At 43.4% G+C, this 19,525-nt stretch overlaps 1 long non-coding RNA gene across 1 annotated transcript; it reads right to left on the bottom strand.

Moving 5' to 3' along the window:
• Positions 1–2,571: 2,571 nt before the first annotated feature.
• Positions 2,572–18,610, bottom strand: LOC147758684 (uncharacterized). Its single transcript, XR_015319374.1, has 2 exons — positions 17,562–18,610; positions 2,572–3,082 (listed from the first exon to the last, which is right to left on the bottom strand). It is a non-coding gene; the product is annotated as an uncharacterized LOC147758684 (long non-coding RNA).
• Positions 18,611–19,525: the final 915 nt, after the last annotated feature.

Raw genomic sequence — 19,525 nt, 5'->3', positions numbered from 1 at the left:
CTTCTTATTGAGGTTCATTTATTTGTAGTAAACGCAACGCCATCAACTACGATACCGTTCACTGGGACTGAGTGAGCAAGGGATGATGCTTAAATGATGTTGCAATAAATATTTTCACATACTCTAAAAATGTTGATTGGTTTGGCTGAAAAAATATATACATTCTATAACATGCCTGACAATTGAGCATCATGCAGGATTGTTAGTTCGGTAGTTGATCGAGGTTTTTAGAAGGGGACTTTTCAGCTAATTCTGGATAACAGTATACGATAAATAACTTACCATCATAACCTCTAGGAGAATTAGAAACTGAATTCAAATGTTATCACTTTTATAACATTCCACTGGTAGCTATATTTCAGAGTCCCTATATTGAAGAGTTAAAAACAAACGCTTCTGGAAACCACAATTCAATTCTTCTGAACTAGACCCTATATACTTTAATCTTAGGCAGAAAACCGACGAGCGAGGCTATCGTGTTTACCTACCCTAAATGCGGGGAGGCGTAGAAGGGTCTTGGTGGAAAACCTGGCAGAGCAATACTTACTTTAGAAGTATAATAATTTCAAAGAATAGTGCTTAAAGCCACTATCTTACATAAAACGAAACATTTAATAAACCATATCTAATGCCAGCAGATCTTAGCTTACTTCTATTTACCATGTCTGATTATCGCCGCTTCTGATTTTACAGTGCTGATAATTGATTTACAAAACTTCTGCAGTAAGAACCCCTTGATGTAAAGTAGTTAGAAGATTGCATGGTCGACTTTAATCAGATAGTTGCGAGATATTAGTACACAAAAAAATCAAAATTAAATAGAGTTTATCAATGGTAAGCTTAAGGGAAGAGCTACATGTTTTACTTTGTTAAAGCACAGGGTCCAACCCTGATCGATGTTTTAAATAAGCCTCAGTTCTACCAAATTAGGTCTTAGCCCAACATTTTTTGCAGGTGAATGAATTTTAGCTGACTTCGTACTGTATCTGTTGTAAATGGGACTTCCTATACGAATAAAATAACTTTGTTTGCAAACAAATTAGGAAATATTAACGGAAGTTAAGAAAACTTTTTGAAACCAATGTAGAAGAAAGTTATTTTGGCAGGCCTACGAATTGCAACTATTCTCTCCCTGGTGCAGAATCGAATATCAAAACAACAAAGTGATAGATTTCGCAATAGCAGCACAAACACGATGGACCATTTCATTCACAGGCACTTTACACGAAAAGTGGAAAAAATTTGAATTTTTCCGCAATCGTTGCTTCTGAACATGAATATGACTGGGTTCGGGGTATCGGTCTTTGAGTCGGACTTTGAGATTACATTGTTTGTCTGAATCTAAACAGACCTTCTTGATGTTGACTGAGTTAAATTTAAAAACAAAGGGTGCCCTTTCGATACTTTCAGAGACTGTTCTATTCGGTAGCTCCTTTATTTATAATGGTGTTGCTGAACCCGGATAAAATGGAGCTAAATCGGATCGATGACGGCTCAGAACAATTCGAGTCTATAAGCCAGTTGCTGCGCCCGAGCCGGTATGGCCTTTATTTCAAACACTGTAGCCTACTGTGTGTGTGTTGAAAAAAGACTTAATAGAGCACAAACCTGCTTTGAAAGTGTATTTGAAAATGTTAGCTATAGTAAAAAAAGACACAGTTTATACTTTATGATGAAGACGGGAAAAAATTAATTGGTAAGGCCGCCGAATCAGGTAAGGTATAGCCATTGTAGGAGCGTCATGTATATATATACATATATATGTTTCAGGTTTGGCACACGATTCTGTCAAGTTCCTCGTCTCTTTATTCTGTTACATCTCTTATGTATGCAATATATTTGACTGCATTGGCGAAGGTTCATTCACCTGTAGGAACTTAACATCTTCCTACAATATCCGAAACAATTTCAGTTTACTTGCATATACTGCGTCCTTACAATCTCAAAATACGCCCACTCGTATCATTGTTGTTATTTTACAAGTTGGCACATCACGACTTATGTCTAGGCATGCTTCACTAAGCTGACCTCCTGTCTTGCCTTTCTGTTAGGCGCAAATCTATATAGAAGGGCTGATCTTCATATCAGAGCCGTCTTATAAAATCAAGCTTTCCTCAATTCCCTCCGTTCATGACGAGTGATATTAACTTGCTCTGTCCCTCCTCAGTGGCTTGGCGGTATTTTCGTTCGCTTCTTCAGAATCACCCGCTGTCCTCCTCTTGCTGAGTTGCTGGGGTTTGTCGCATCTCTCCTTTTCACGTTCTCCCGTTGCGTTGTGTCCCTAGTTTTTCTTTTAGCGAAGATTTTACCTATATCGTTTTGTTACTTCACCGTAGTTCATTTCAGTAAACCAGCTAGCTATTGATGTATACTTACGTACTAGCGTCACTCTCCTTCTCATGCTCTCGCGCACGATCTTCACCGCCTATTATATCTACAGCAAAAAAAACTAACGTCTGAGACGAAGACATCTATCTTCATACCCTCGCTCAATGTTGTTGTTTGATCAGGTACTCAACTATCATTATTATTCCCCGTTTGCATATATTAACTATACGTACTGCAACTATATGCACAGGAAGAGGGTTGAATTCTTTTATTTTTATTTCGCTCTTTTCCCTTTATATTTGTCTCGCTCGATCTCTTTCTCACTTCATCCCCCTGGATTGCTGATCCACACGGCAGGCTTCACGCTGTCGCGCCTCCTCCACTTTCTAATGGTTCCTTCTGACGAATACCAGCAAACCGTTGTCGACGCTGACAGCAACAACGCGTCAGCGACCTCCTACGCGCTCGTTCATAGCTTCGTTTTAAGTCAACGCTTATTGGGAATAATAACTATAACGTCTTTTATTTGAGCCCGCTTCTTCCGTGCCGCTATTGCTGTTAACGTTGCGACGACCAGGCGGGCAGTGGCGGCATATTCGTCTTCTATAACTCATGAATTTACAACCTTTTTTCTTTCATGTTGAGTCCACATCCTTCTGGTTCTGAGTGCCAAAGGTACAGGTCAGCGTGGTAGTAAGGACTGCGATAGTCGTTGTTGTCGTCGTCGTCGTCCTCTTCGTTTTACTTCGTTACCCTTTAATAAAGATACAGTTAATTGAATTGCTGCTTTACTCCATTCGTTTTACGGTTGACTTACTTCTATTTACTGCGGTATTGTCGTTGTATTCCTATTTCTTCCCTGAAAACCTGAAGAAGGTAAATCGCTGATGTCGCCACTACTGCCAACGACGATGCCGCTGGCTGATCTACCTGGTATCATGGCAACCACGACGACGGCGGCGGCAGCGATGACGATGACTACCGCAGTTTCGTCGAATCTGTTCTGTTGTTCCGTCATGAACTGCATAACAACGTGTATATGTATTACATACCGAGCCGTGCGGAAGGGAAGGACAAAAAAGAAGAGGAGATGAGGCCCTTAAGTTCAATTCGTTGAACGCGGTCAAAGACCCTAAGACAACCGAAATTGTATGGCCGGCAGCAACAACAACAACAACTGCAATAACACTAACATGAAAAACATAGACGATTTTTTTTGTTCTATGGGTCAGCTTTGCAATCAAATTTCCACCCTTGCTTGCTACTGTTTTGCTGCCTTCGTACGTCATCACCACTTTTCACTCTGTCCTTTCTGAGCCTTTCGCTAAACCTTACCGAACCTTGTTCCAGGATCTTTTGATCTGAATGTGTGAAACTGTGCATATGTGTGTGTCCTACATCCCTACAAGCCTGCTGAGACGTGCGTCGCATTAACATGATTGTCGATCTGTCGTCGCTGTTATGGCGCTGCGGTCGACTTTTGGCGGTCGACTTTTGGCGGTCATGGCCAGCTCGACTCAACGCAGAAGCCGACGACGCTGGGAGCCGTCACGAGCTCAAGCTCAAAACAGCCGACCAATTGGCTCTACGAGCCCTTACGTTGATCGTAGCCTTCAATCGCCGTAAAACATCGGAATCTCACGAAAAGTCTATTACGAACATTTTCGTCATTAGGAAAAGTACACTAGTAAAGAGCAATGGACTAGCCGATATTCTCCAGTAGCTACATATTAGCTACTGTTTTTACGCCATTTTGCTACAATTTCACGAAAGCTAAAGCCTTCTATTGTTAGTTAGCACGTCGGATCCCAACTGCTGACTGTAGAGTTCAGGTCCTAGTCGCGATGAACGCCAATTTGGTCGCAAAGGATGTAGACCTTTTGGTCTCAGTTTTGGCCAGTATCATTTCTGATTCTCCCACGAGCTTAGATTAACAGATGCCGAGTCACTTTTAAGTGTTTTGCTTCGAATTTCAATAATGTTTATTGTTCTGTGTAGCACTTGGTATACAACCAGCAGACAGAATGATAAAAGTAAATTTGTTTCGATCAGGCCGGTACTGCCATATTTTCTGCGGTTCCATTTTATACGGTTGAATCAGTCACTGACGATTTCAAAAACGTTTTGAGGTAAAATGTCTTGGAGTTCGTTTTTTACACACATCAACGTTAGCTCAGTTGTACTTCAAGTGTTTTGTGTACATCCGCGTACTATCATTAATATGCTTAGTAACATTATAACATTACACATATAACATACTTCAATATGTTTAAATTGACTTGCAGCTAGCTTTGCTGCTTCCAGTAGTAAATAATCGCATTTACCAGAAATAAGTATATTATCGGTCGCAATCTGCACCTAAATTTCCTTTGGCAAATTAGAATAACATACTGTTGGTCAGTCTGGTCACTACTGGTTGAATAAGCGGAAAATCCAGAGTATAAACGAAGACCGGCTATCAGGAGTTTTCTGCCACTCGCTTATAGGTTGTGCACCACGCATGCAATAGCTTTACTTCCCATCTCTGTCTTTCTCCATTCGACAGTCTCTCTTAGCCGTTGCGCTTTTGTCCAGTGGCTGCATGCTTTAAGTGCCAACTCAACGTCAAAGGCACTCCTTTTACATGAGCACGTGAGCACAGACAAACACGTGAATATACACTCCTCATAGATAGAAGAAGTACACACAGACGCACGCACTGACAAATACTGAATAGAGAAGCTACAAGGAAGCTGTTGCAGCGGTACCCCCACTCCCACGGCGTTCCGACCCGTCAACGAGCAGCCATCTAGGTAGGATACTTTGGGGTTAAAATGTGGAAGTGGTGAACCGAATTTCTATTTCTCTCCGATTCTTGTGTAGTCCTCGCACTATTTCACCAGCCGCCGATGCCGTCATCAGCGCAAGGCATCTAGGCCAACGTTAAACGCTGTGCATTCTACGCGTATATTCCGCCGCTTTTCTCCTATTCGAATTACTGGATTGCTACTGCTGCGGTACAGCCCTCTCCCATTTCCCATAATCTCTAGCCTGAGACCTTTGGAGCGATTCTGCACAGCGGTCAGGATGAGGGGCGTTTCTAGAACAGAATGTCCCGATCCCTTCCCCTCGCCTCTGCCCTGGCTCTCCTTTAGTTGTCAACGATCTAGATGCATGCGCAGCTCAAGGCACAGCAGAGACAGTGAGTGCAACAGTCGATCCTCTCTTAGAGCCGGCGTCGTTGAGCAGCCTAGTGGAACAGGAACAGAAGCGCTACTCAGGAGAGCTATTTGGTGCATACGTGCCAGAGCAGAAGTTTGCGGGTACTACCAGGCTCCTGGCCGACTTCCACAAACGGCGACCCCTCTACCGCCTGAGACCCCTCAGACGCCAAGCCCAACGCCGTCACGGCCCTCGGTGGGGTTGATGCACCGAGCAATATTCGCCTCAACAAACAGGCAAGCAAGCGAGGTCTCCGGCTAGTGGGTTGAGTATGCCAGGCAGTCTAGCGAGCATCTAACAGACCCCTCTCAACGAAACAGCTCTCGAATGAGCTCAACAACACCGAAACATACTACCATCGATAGTGGTGGCCCCTAACAGCGGTAGTTGCAGCGCTCAGTCCAGGGGCAAAGCTCTAATGCAAAGCCAAAGCGATCATATAAGCTAAATTAAATAGAAACGGTTCTAAAGAGAGATAACACTACTAACGCCACAAAATGCCCCAGACTGTCTGACTCTTTATTTGGCTAGCGTTTCTGTTGTTAAGGTTCGCTATTGTTGCTGTAGATTTTACGTCGTCAGAATGCATATCAGCTTATATTACGCTATTACTAGATAGTATAGCAACTACGGGTACATTACAAAGCTGTTGCAATAGGCAGTCCAAAACAACTGCTTAGAAAGACTCTTTTTTTCTATCGTTCTATCGTCAACAACGTAAACGCACGTGCCTATATACGTACATAGATACACACGCACCTAGAGAACCGAATCACACAATGGACAAATTGCAGCCCTCAGTTTATACTGCTGCAATAACAGAGTGCTGGCAGAAGCGGCGCGAGAGAGAGATGCGGGCCGATCGTGGCTTGGAGTTTCCGGCTAAAGGTCGTCCATGCACTTGCTTCGCAAAAGTCATCGACCTGCCTTTTTTCTCCCATCGACAACGAACGTGGGATGACGCTATAAGCCGGATAACATCGAAACAGGCGGATAGCCAGGCTGGGCCCTGAGCTCCGAGTCGAAGAACTGGAGAACCGGAGAACCTTTGGGAATTGTGAAAGCAGTACACGAACGTCCAGAAGGCAGTCTTGTTTCGTTAATAGCGCTACATGTAGTAGTATCCTTTTTCAACAACAATAAAAGCGGCAACGGCGGTGGCGGGGCAAAATGCCGCCGCTATTGCGGCCATTGAATCGACCACTGCAAAAGAACTTAGTTATATACTGTATATCATTTTAAGATGGTAACGTTTGTAAGGCTTTCATTTTCGTTCGTGGTTTCTAAAGCTTCGGAGACGATAACTCCGGCATCGGATTAGTGTCACTGGTCATTGCGGTTGTCGGACAATTGCGGTAAATCTGCAATCCGCGCAGTCGAGTTAGCCGATTGTCTTTAAACGTTGCACATGGAACACACGAATCCACATAGCGAGTTTTAATGTGAGAGCTTATCAGGGGCAGTCAATCGAGCTTGTCATCTAATGTGGACATTTAAATTATATATGAAAGATCACAGAAAGCACGAAAAGGCTTTAATAAAATTCTGCAGAGGGTTGATCATAAGCGATAGCCTGGGGTTCTCATCGTACCTGTCTGTATGATCATTAGTTGTCAATGATGATGTGTTCGGTAATCGGACGGCTGCTGCATCTAATCGCGGCCGAAGGCGACCTCTTTCGAAGAGGTAGGTCTCCTACAGTTTGCATGACCTATACATATGCTAGCTAGGCCTAGAACGTGCCTAGAAAATAGATGGCCATTAGCCATGCATCTCTTCATTGAAAAGCTATAGGTTTGGGTGAGATCTCTGTATCTATAACGCTGCAGCTAAGTTCGGTTCTTCATAGTAATAATAACGTTCGCTTCCTTGTGTCACCGCGTTGCACAACGGACGATACAATGCCACGTCTATGGCGAGCCCTTGAAGACCGAGACGAAATTGTTCTCCAAAACACGCTCTCATCAAACGCTTCGAATGAGCCAGTTCTTCTCTGGCTGTTCCGCGTTCTTCTCTGAGTCTATCTGCGCGAAGCATCGTTCTTTGTCGCTGGTTCGGCTGATGCCTCTTTTGTTCAGACTGCTCGTGCCCTCTAGCTTACTGCTGTTTCAGTTCGGTTTCCGTTTCTGTCCCTCCAATCCAGACCCTTTCTGTCCCACTTAACAGTGAAGAAAAAAAAAGTAAAGACCAACATTGACGTCAGCGTCGCTACCGGCTGTTGTTGCTGTTGCCATTGGTGACACATGCGTCACGAGAACGTCGAGGAGTAAAAAGCGCAGAGCGAAATGAGTGAATCTGTGTGCGTATGGGCGTAAGGGTGTTCGTGTGTCTATTTAGGGACTTACCCCCCGACAGCTTCGACGTCAAGCCGGAATTGAGTCAGATAGCAAACGGTTGAATTGCTCACTCATTCGCTCGCTGATTTGTTGATAGGTAGGGTGACAGTGTAGAAACCGTACGTGGCAAGGAAAGAAACAACCGGGAAGCAAACAGAGATTCAGTGTTATTATAACTCTACAACTACAACTAGTGAACGCGATGGTAGAAGACGGAGACAATCGGTCCCAGACGGCGAAGGCGAGATCGAACGGGTCACGAAAGCAGGGCGAACAGGAACGAAAAACAACGAAGAGCCGTTCGTCGTTATACAAATTCGTTCGATTTCACCACAGAACACAAGTCGATTTGCTGGTGGCTTCTGACTGACTGGTTTTGCTGATCTTAGTTTTTTTTTTTTGTTTTTGTTTGCTACAAACGGTGAAATGTTGAGAGTTGATTATGTCACAAAATTGAGACGATTAAACCACTTCTATACGGCTTCCTGTTTGTACGATTCTGTGTGCTTCATTCAGCTCTTATGGGTATTTATGCATTGTGTACTAAAAGCTGCATATACGGGGCGCTCACAAATTGATGCGCCTTTTTTAGAAAATGCGAATATATTACATGTGTGCATGTGGAAGTTAGAACTTTCGAGTGAATACAGGATTTTGTTACGAGTGGAAGTCCAAGCGATTCCGGTGCCATCCCGTCGTTGGTTCCTGAAGGCCTGCAAGCTGTTTGGACAATATTAATACGTCATTGACCTATTAGTGTTATAGGCATGTGTTTCTAATCGCACAATAGGTTGCAGGTGAGAACTGGATTTTAAAGTATCACAAAAACGATACTAAACGGCCAATGCGGCTTCAAAGGCGTCTCGTCTCCGTTGATAGCGAACTCCATTAGAACTGCAATTCACAGATATATTGAACTATAACATATCGACTTTTCAAGCCTCCTATTTTTAGTTCACAGCCCTTCTACCACACTTGGTGCGGATTCTATTCAGATTGTTTCTCCTGTCTGTCTTACTTCTGAAGAGGCTCATCATCCTCTTTGGGATCCGGGGTCTGGGGGAAGGATACTGCAGCTGCGTGCAGTGCACCTGGAGCACGAGATGAAGTTAGCAACTGAAGACTACGCTTACATACGTATTACCAGCCGGTTGAACTCCATCCCTTTTAACAGCATTCTATTTATCTGCTGTCCTGATGGCTCGTTGGCATATACGCCTGCGAACGTCGAAGGAGGCCGCTCCGACAGTGGCGAACTGGTAGTAGTAGTGCTAGCCGCACATGTTTACGAAGGTAATGCAAACACATATGGCTGGCGAAGATCCGATATCTGACGAACGGTGACAAAAAATGCTATGACTAGTCGTTCGGTCGGTGACTGTCGGGGTTACCTGTACTAAGGGGTCTGGAATCCCAGAGATGGATTGTTACAGATGAACTTTGGTAAATGCTGGCTCCTTTAGTTGAAGGCAATTCCTACTAAAACCTCAGTAGAACTGAGGCGCACAATAACGTCATTCGGCCGGGAATCAAGGAATACTGTTTTCCGTTTCAAATAATACTAGTCAGGACGATGTCGTATAAAACTTTTCATCAAAATTTTCATCTTTCACTTTTCATTTTCATCTATCCGATTAATCATACTAAATAGAATAATCTCTATTCAACTTTATACAGTTAACAAATGCCAAAAAAAACAACAAAATTACAATCGGATGATGCCATTTGCCTAGCGCAAAGCAATGTATTACGGAACTTCGAAATATAGTACTATATTTAATTACTTATCGGGCAAACGACATTGTTTCCTTAAGCTGGTAGCACAACATGACAATCAATCTATTTGTCTATATGACATAGTTTCAAGCGACCGAACTCACGTAAAAAATTGACCAGTATTAAACGTCAATCGAGTGTTAGGTTAGGTCGAGAAGGTGCTCGAGCGGACACTAGCGATAAAAAAAGAACTATACGCGAATATGAATCGAAAAGAACCAGCCGGCAAGCCCCGGCGCGCGACTCAGTGCCTACTACCAAGACGCGGGAGTCAATGCGAGACGAATACAAACAGGATAAATAGGACTATAATGGCTTCGGTGAGCGAGCGTTATTATCGGTTGCAATTGTTCTTCTTAGGTTTAAACAAAACAAGGTCCGCATGCGATGCACGATCTCTCTTCCACATTCGTGGAGTGGGACATTCACTGAAAGCCGATTTCATGTGGGTTTTGGGTAGCTCGAGGTTACGCCATTGTGTTTTCATAAACTTGCATGCAAATGTGTGTATGTGTAGGGCATAATGACACACACAACAACGAGTTTGCCCCTCCGCTTAGGGTTTCGTTATGCCTTTTAAACCAAAAACGTCTCAGATTCAATGGTGAGTGTCGGGCTCTTACCCAACAATAGAGCTGTTTGTCACCCGCTAGTGAACGTTCACTTATAACCACCAATCAGATCAAGCTGTTTCTCACCCATAGGAATATTGATGGAAATAGCGCATAAATTCCCCTCTGGTTCTCATCGACAATAGATTAGCTAAGAGTACTACAGACGAATTCGCAGTTGGTTGCAACAAACAAGCGCAGAAAGAATGAACAGAGACTCATATCGTAAACATGGCTTATGAAGATTAGCCCGTGAAGTCCATTGTGGATTAACTCGCTGTCATCATCGGTACTACGCATTTTTGTTGTATGATTTTGGCCGATTTTTGCAATACTTGCGATCACTCGATTGTTCAGCTAGAGCGACTTAAAAGATGGTGAGAAAAAGGGTTCATTGGGTGTGCGATTGGCAAAGTTCGAAAGAGAAACACATAATAGTTCTGTCAAATAAATCTAAACGAACTATCTAACAATAGAACTTGACAAGACTGTGAGATGTTTACACATTGCGTTTCTCGGTTACACGATTGGCTCATAAAATACTTCTGACTTCGGCGATTTGCTCTATTCTATTTACATACAGTATATCGCAGGATACTTACCAAGCGATTACCTTCCCTCTCCGAGCAACCGTCTATGCAAAACGCGATCTCTATTGCAAATACAAGACCGTTTAGAGGTGCGCACGTGATAAGCGACAGCGTACAGCCGGTAGCAGCTCTTTTTCGAAGGATCTCGGCCTATCTCCTACTTGAGCATACACATACACATAGTGACAGACAGAAAAACTGCACTCAACGTACGCTCGTTCGGCTTCCGATTGCCAGTGAATCGCCAAAGCTTTCTCGCTCTCTCTTTGCTTCTGTATCTGTATTTGTTTCGCTGGCTTCGCCTGCGCTTCGGGCTCTGCCGCCGTTGTCTCGTAACCGCAACCATAAATCTTCAGCTTCCCTAATTGTCCACATAAATTTGTCACCCACTGTGACGGCTCCGAAAGTGTCTGTTAGACGGTCGAACAGTCTGACGCGCTTTTCTCTGAAGCTGAGTTCCTTTCCTGTTAGTTGGCATAGAAGTATTTGCCCTCAACGAGCTGTAGCATCTAACGCAAGCGAAAGCTGGTCATTCTATCGTTAGAGGGCTGGGATCGCATTGAGGACCGACCAGACCGACTATACCCACAGGCTACATACATCCTACGACTATTATTAAGACTATTATTATGCGCACTGCGAATACTACCCACTGCAGCCGTATACTGCATACCACTGCGTCATGGACATGGCTACGAAAAACCCATAGTTAACGCTACGAAACCTTTGTATGCTTGGTTACATAATACGATATGAGTCCACAAGAACAACGGCGGCGGCGGCGGCGACGACGACGACGATCACAACGACAAGAAGCATGTACAGGAACGATTTAAAATGGTCCGGTTCTTCTAAACGTATACAAACACAAGTGCATGTGGCTACATTTGTACAAACAGGTACATCGATATGGAGTGCAGACAGTGGCAACTATCTTCCTGTCAGAATGAGCGATGCCCTACAAACAGGGGGCAGGTACGCTATGTGAATTATGATAGATCCTGAGTCCGCAGTCTCGTTTCACAGGTTATGAGGTATATAGGTGAGAGGGCGAATAGTTGGTTCAACATGATAATATGAAGACCAGAGCATACTCGTATGTCTAGGGACATTACACATACATCCCACTTCACGCGTCAGCTCGTTCCCGTGTGAGAGTGTACGGGGGTAATTTAAAAGTGACAGACGTGAGACAAGTTTTAAGTAGCGAACTCGAGTTAAAAATTCTCGAAAGCTGGTTGGCGATCTGGTCCCTCTGCTCGGTCTGTCCGCGGGATCTTGGCAAGCGCCAAGAAAATAGTTTGGGGATGACGGTGATCAGACTAGAGGATCTAATAGAGAGGGACCAAGGACCACTAGGGCGTCCAGCAACTCAAAGGACACAACTTCAGATGTCACATTCCGGTGTGTTAGCTGGTCGAGTAGACGTGAATATGGCATACATCGTTCTTCACGCTTCAATTTCCGTTTTTCATTGGCCTATCAAGGTCCAGCGTTGTCTACTACCTGGCCCTCCCCGTTTGTGCCGTCTCTGCTGATAATCGTTCTGAACAGATTTTTACGGCGTTCATCTTGTAAAAAAATCTGCCTTAGCTATCTCTAAACCGTTCAGTGTCTATTTATGTACATCTCTCTCTGTGCTTTCTTTTTTCGGTTTCTCTGATTACATCACTCACCTTTTGCACAATTCATTAGCCGGACTGTTGGGGACCGAAGCCAGTGGGGTAAGTGAACCTTGTACTTGTACGTATGTGTGCTTGTATGACCAGTCATGCCAGAAATTTCGATATATCTCGCAAATATCTACTCTACACAACGACTGGTAATTTTTAGCTCGTAAGTAGTGTGACAGACCTTTTCTGTCCTTTGATAGATGCATGCATTCGATGTGACTGTGTATATGTATATTCCCATACATGCACCATCTGTGGTCGTCACCAAATCCCGATCGAGACATTTTGCGATGGCCTATGTTTTTGCCAGTCGCAAACAGAGTGTAAGTGAGCCTGATGGGGATCGTCAAGCCGCCACAGTCGAATTTGGCGGCTCTTCGGCGTAACAGGTTGTTGATGTTGCTGAGTCTGCTCATTCCATGCCCTCGTCTCGATCTCTCATCGAGTGAATTCGTGTGGCCGCTGAAACCGAAAGCCAGCTTCGGCTGCCATCTTCGCGACGGGAATTTAAAACAAAACCAGAGGTCGTTTTTGGGCCATTTAAGTGACACTATGAAGCCCGCTTTTTCGTGAGCGTTCATGCTAACTTTGTCTACAAATTCCTATGTTGTACTTGTACTTCGCTGGACCTGCTTCGTCTACTGCTTTTTTTGTGTATGTTTGTCGCCTCTATTAAGCCGACAGACTTAATCTGACATAGCTTGAAGTTGACTCCGGGAGAAGCCTAAAGTACAAAATAGAGTCGAACATGGCCATTTGTCTGCCAATAGATGCCTGTGCGTGTGTCTAAACGTGTGCTCACCGAAATTTTAGTCATGCATGTAGAAAAGTCTAGCTGTTTCGGTCTATTGAGATGACTGTAGTGGAAGTAATGTCCACTTCCTGATGGGGTGGTAATCGTTGCTTAGATAACTTGCACACTCTTTCACACAAGTTGGCACCACGAACAGAATTTGCCCCTGTATGCACATTTCCTTTGACTGGACTGAAGTAATTCTTATTTTACTGTTGCACATCATCTGGCCCCTCATGTGCATGCTTTGTATGTGGTCAGTAGTGGCCGTTGCTGGTGTGGTATGGTGCACGGGGCAGACCTACGCTGTGTATGTGTTACGTGTAAGTAAATGAGTAACAAAGAAAGCCTCTATATTTACATGCGACGGCATCCGAAGAACATGTGTACTACACACAGATCTTCAAACAAAAAGGAAAGGCTATCTATCAGTGCTGCTGCTGATGCCAACATTAACCACTTCACCTGATGCTGTTACTACACTTGTAGCCAAATTTTCGCAAGGGAATCTGCTAAATGTGTTCTTGACATAAATCCCCTACAATTTTCAAACCTGTACATGCTTATAGAGTCTGATTGAACGTAAATTGCTGTTCATCAGACATCGGGAGCTAAATATTACAAAGGTAACACGTTTTTTGCTTCCCGTCATAACTCAATCAGTTAATTTCAATGACACCACCGTTTATGACAAAAAACGATGACTGGGGGGCCGTTTAAGGATGTCGATAGAGTCGAAATAGTGAGAAAACATTTTTTATATCTCATTTCAATAGAACAATGTTCGAAACGCAAGGAAAAAGGGGGTATAAATTTAGAAGCCGGTCTTAATTGGTAATGCTTGAATAAATAAAAATTAACCCCTGTTAGGCATCAAGTAGATGTACATGTTGAAACTGGATGTTTGTAACAATTGTGGAAAACTTTTTTCTAATACATATACTGTTATATTCATTAGCTGAGCCCTTTTGCTTGTTAGTTATCGACAGATTTAAAAGGACGTATATATATATATATATATATATATATATATATATATATATAGGGTGATCCGCCTAAATCCGATTAAACTTTGGTGGAGTGTTTGTTGTAGCGGGTGTGCGCTGATCCGTTAGTTTTGGTATTAGATGAAAACCAGTTCTTTTTGGAATAAAAAAGCAAACTCATCATGGCAAGGAACAGTTACTTTCAAACTAGACCGAAGGTTATCTACTACCCGTGTTCTCGTGTTGGACAAACCCCACCAAGATTAAAAACTTCTGTTTCTATATGATTGCCAGTTTTCATGCACCTTTAGATAGAGAAATTACGAATTGTTTTCAAAAGAAAAATACCAATTTCCAACTGAGCCATTTAGGCAGGTTTCAACAGTTACTCTCTTTAAGACCTTTTTGCGCATGTCGGCCGCTTGGTATTTTCCGAACGTTTTGACTGGTTATCGGCCCGAAATTTTACTCCACCGGAACTTTTCCATGTATTTAGCAGTTATATTGAATAACACAAGACTGTCGGGAGTGGCATTCGTAGTACAGGCTAAATATCAATTTTTGCTTATATACAGTCCTAGATAGTAAAAGTATAATTGGGTAATAGAAATTAAATGATTTATTAATACTTTTCTATAAAGAGCAGACACCAGTCAGGAACGTAAATGGCAATGTTGATTCATATGGTAAATATGTTAAGCAAACTAACTGCTAATTATATAGCACTGCATACATCGTAAGCTATGAAGCCAAATGGTGTATCCAGTATAATTGTACCGGAATTGCTTGACAATAGTCCAACAGTAAAGTATAGGTATATTAAGAGCAACGATTCGTAAAGAAAAATATTGTTCTCTGTTTTTCTGGGCGTCTACCGGTAAAAATCTCGTCGAATCGATCGATCGATGAGTATTTTTTCCTCTAGACTAAATAGGCAATTGTTAAAGTTAGTGAAAATTATTTGAAAAAATGTATTTTTTGAGTTTATTTGGCATGAAATATGCTTTGGCGAACGAGAATGACCCCGCAGTAACGAGCAGCTCAATTGGGGTTGGGTTGCTTAGTTACATTAGATCATATACGATTGACATTACCTGTCTCGACTTGGAGTTGTTTGTACAAGTGTACATACAAAGACGCTTTTTGCTTAGCTCGCATTAAAACAGCAATTTAGTCTGGCGCCCGTTAGCCCACATACTCGGCTGGTGCACATATCACCGAGCTATGTTTTCGTTTGGAGGCTTCAAAGCGAGGGCTTAATTCTGTCCCAACGATAGCTCACAGTAACTTGGCTCTCATAATGTTAACAACAGCTTTACTTATTATAATGGGTGCTGCTCTAATTGCTTAATTACGCCACAGCTAACTACCAGTACTGCTGAATAGGCGAGCGGTACCTAACGTGTCAGCGACGAAATTCCGTTAAAAAACCCACATCCTAATTTATAAATGCTCATGGTATATTTTTCAAAATGTCCGTCTCTAGAAACAAGATAAGATAAAGTATGCATTCTAGGATAATGTATATTCTGAATACGTATTCGGGCATTACGTCTTTATACATACCAATATTATATCTCTTGTGAGTACATCTTTCATAAACCATCTTCAGTCAGGCGAGTCAGCTAATTACGCCTGTATCAAACGTCCACTTGTCCATGATCGCCGGTGACCGAACAAAATTTTCGGATTTGTTCGGGGACACAGCCATAGCTAGTTTTTTTCCGCCCCACTGCCTCGGCTATATGAGCTGCATGTAATGGCTCAATTGCGGACCAAGTGGCTCAATGAATGGCCATATGGACAATTAATTTCTAACGGAACTGTGGCCGTATTAAAGTAGGATCATAATACTGGTAACAGTCTCGCATCCGAGACGTATTCCTGACAAGCGGGAAAAGTTCTCCAGCTCGGGTCAGAACAAGCCGGCAGGCAGGCAGGCCAAAGCTTTCTGTTGGTACTAGTACATCCTCTTTTCGGCCTGTTTCTATGGTAAACTGCTATCTGTTGCAATGACATACTTCCATATCATGTTGCTAACCTTACTGCGCTTTTCATACGATTGAAAATTGTGGAATATGTTATATATTTGACAGGTTCGTAACTGCTGATCTTGATTGAACATAATGTAGACGAGTAATAAATGGCTATTTACAGCAGTGCCGTAATACGTTTAACGAAACTGAAAGATTGTATGGTCGAATGTAGCATCGTTCGATCAGAACGATCAGCCACTGCAATGGCCCTTTGATGGTAAAAATTAACTTTTAATTTCGACTCATTACACAATTTCAGCGTATTACTATTTTATGTTACAGATAAAAAAGAAGGTAACTGGCATGCCATCGTTCCATGGCAAGTTCCTGAACTCGCTGTTTATTCCTTGCAATTTATGGCCTCCTCTGATTGGCGGTACGTAGAGCAAATAGTGTTATTACCGCGGTTAGGTCAAACAACACAGAGTCCTGAGTAGCTTAACGTCTTCGTTAGCCCTTTTCGTATTCATTTTCCGTTTTTAAATGTCTCTGGTATTAACGATCTTCTCTGCATTCTTCTGTCGGTATCTGATCTTTTACGAACCTTGTTGCCAGAATATACACATTGATCAGAATATTTCATCAAAGCAAATCCGCTGAAATCATTGGTATCCTGAGTACCCTGTGACCGCTTTGCATTGAAGCAAAGTACCTCGAAAAATATAGGTCACGAAACGTCGTGGCTTAAAGTAATGCTTCACGGCAATGTTAGATATACAGCTTGACGTATTTTTGAAAGGCACAGGATTTGCCATGGATCTTAATTAATTACAAAGTGATCATAACTGAGTTTCTACATATGTAGAAAATTCCATGTAATATTAATAAAACAACGTTTTCATTATAGAAAAGAGCGCTTTTTATAATCTCCCCATGTGAACATCCGAAGGTAAGCTAGCATCGAGGGGTCAGCTACTGTTGCTATCTCAACTAAATCCTTTTCAGTAAAGATAAGCAAATGTCGAACTGAGATCAGCCCTTTGAAGCTATCTGATACGGTCTATGTACCTGCTTCCTAGGATTAAAGAAAGCTAAACTATGATAAAAAAAAATAAGATGCATTATGGCAACGGTAAGATAGTAATTATTATTTTAATACGAGATCGGGTGCTGACTGAACCTATACGTACTTGGCCGAAGAGCTCAAATAATGTTCTTTATCTTATAAGTTATTTTGCTAGATATCTAAATGTGCATATTCACTAAAATCGTATGCTTCAATTTGACCTACTTCTTCCTCGCCGCGCAATAGAGGTAGTTCGTACATATGCAGTAACAGCACAAACAGTACTTTTAGCCGTCTTTCTGCTTGCGGTTACCAACCACTTCTGCTTTAATCAAACGGTATTATCCTCGCGTCGTCGTCAACGTGTTCCCTGTCGGGCGGACAACGTGTGCGGTTCTCTTCGAGGTAGTTGACCAAGTGGGCTGAGGCTATGACCTGGGCGCCAACCCATCTAGACTCTCCCTTCTGCGCACGTCTCTCGACAAGCGCCTGCACATCTCTACAGGTCCCTGCCAAGCAGGCGGGCAAGCAGCCCAAGAGCCTAGCAGTGGGCCTAGGAGGCCATACGCGCAAAACTATCACTGCATTCAAACACGGGTCGATGCCCTGGGCCAGACAGAACGAGCGGATAAGAGAAAGCAAGTAGAGAGTGCGCAAAACAACGTAACACGAAGGGAAGATCGTTCCTATCCGTATGAGGCGGCCCCTCACGGCGAAATCAAGACTCTTCTGAAAAAGGATAGGGTTCCTGATGGAGACTCTAGCGGCAATGAGTCGCAAAGAGAGAGGGGCCAAGTAAAGTAGAAATGATAGCGTACGATTACGATGCAGGATGAATGTTAGGAGCATCAGCCAGGTTACGCCGACGGAGGGAAACTCAACGATGGTAACCAAAGTCTTCTTTACACGCGATCAGTTATAGTTGATCGGACGGCCGCTCATCCTACGTGGTCGCCAGCGTCATGATCTTGGCGGTTGTGGCAGTTGTCGTCAACGCCGCATCGTCGGTCAGTGTTGTCATACTGGCAGTAGTCTTTTTAGTCGCCACCTTCCAGCGCGCTCAAGGCGAATCGCTATGGCGGTACTAATTCGGACAACAGGGGAATTTTAGTGCGCTGGCTTGCGTGCTTGATGGCTGGCTTGTCAGTTAGGTGTTTCCTTCAACTTCCTAGATGTGGCAATCTTCCTCCGGCCTTTCGCTCCAGTTCACCGGCCTGGGAGTTCTGGCATGCCTAAAGAACTCTAGGGACGGTCGGTCGATCGGAGACGGGAAAACTCCGTGAGGGCAACTGAAGGAGAGGGTCATGCAGTGGTTAGGCTGGCTTGCGTATGGTTAGCAAACTAGCTGGCGGGCTGCATGGCTTATCGGTCGCTCGGCTGGCTGGGATGGGCGAGGGTGAATCTAGAAGCACTAGAAGGGGGAGTCCGAAGCACCGAGTTCAGAAGGGGCCGGCTGGAAAGAGGCACTACGCAGCAGGGAATAGTGGTTCAGGAGGGACGAGCCCAGGGGTCTGCTGTGAAGAGAAAAATGAGAGGAAGCACTACTAGAGCTCGCTTGGTTGCCCCTGAGAGTGGTATGCCCTGTGATACCGGCACTGGCTACATGGTCTGGAATGGGGTCAGAAAAGGAAGTCGTGAACTTTCGTCTATAAATGACGGTTTCGACCCGCGACCAACGTGGCGACCAAGCGTTGCTAAGCAGCCAACCAACGCAGCGAATAGCGGAATATAGGAAAAACAGACACGAACATTTGTGCTTGCTATATTGAAAGGAAAAAGACGCCAGTAGCAATGGTAGGCTTGCTGGAGAACTTCAAAGAGTTCTAACTGGTCGAGTTCAAGGATTTAGGAGTTGATCGTTGTCGGGTGGAATCAATTAAAATAAATTGAGCTAGTGCAGGCATGGATTGAAACGCTTGTTGAGTAAAGACTGATATCAAAAAAGCGTTCCTTTTTTCATTATTATGGCCGGCAGGCCTCTAGTACTGTTGAGTTGGGTCACAGTTTGAAGATAAATTTGTAGGTAGCCGTATTACAAACGCTTACTTCTTGGAGAACGATATAATAAATCCTGTACTGTGGTTATATTTGAAAACAAGAGCCCACTAGAAAGAGCTAAAAGACTAGCCAAGATGTTTTGGAACATGGATTTTGAATGAATACGGTGATCAAGCTTTTGGTTTTTAGCA

The sequence above is a fragment of the Varroa destructor genome, unplaced genomic scaffold, assembly GCF_002443255.2.
Source record: "Varroa destructor unplaced genomic scaffold, Vdes_3.0 BEIS01000001.1, whole genome shotgun sequence".
NCBI classification, from domain to species: domain Eukaryota; kingdom Metazoa; phylum Arthropoda; class Arachnida; order Mesostigmata; family Varroidae; genus Varroa; species Varroa destructor.
Note: the sequence above shows the minus strand (reverse complement) of the source record. Positions and strands in the feature narration are given on the sequence as shown.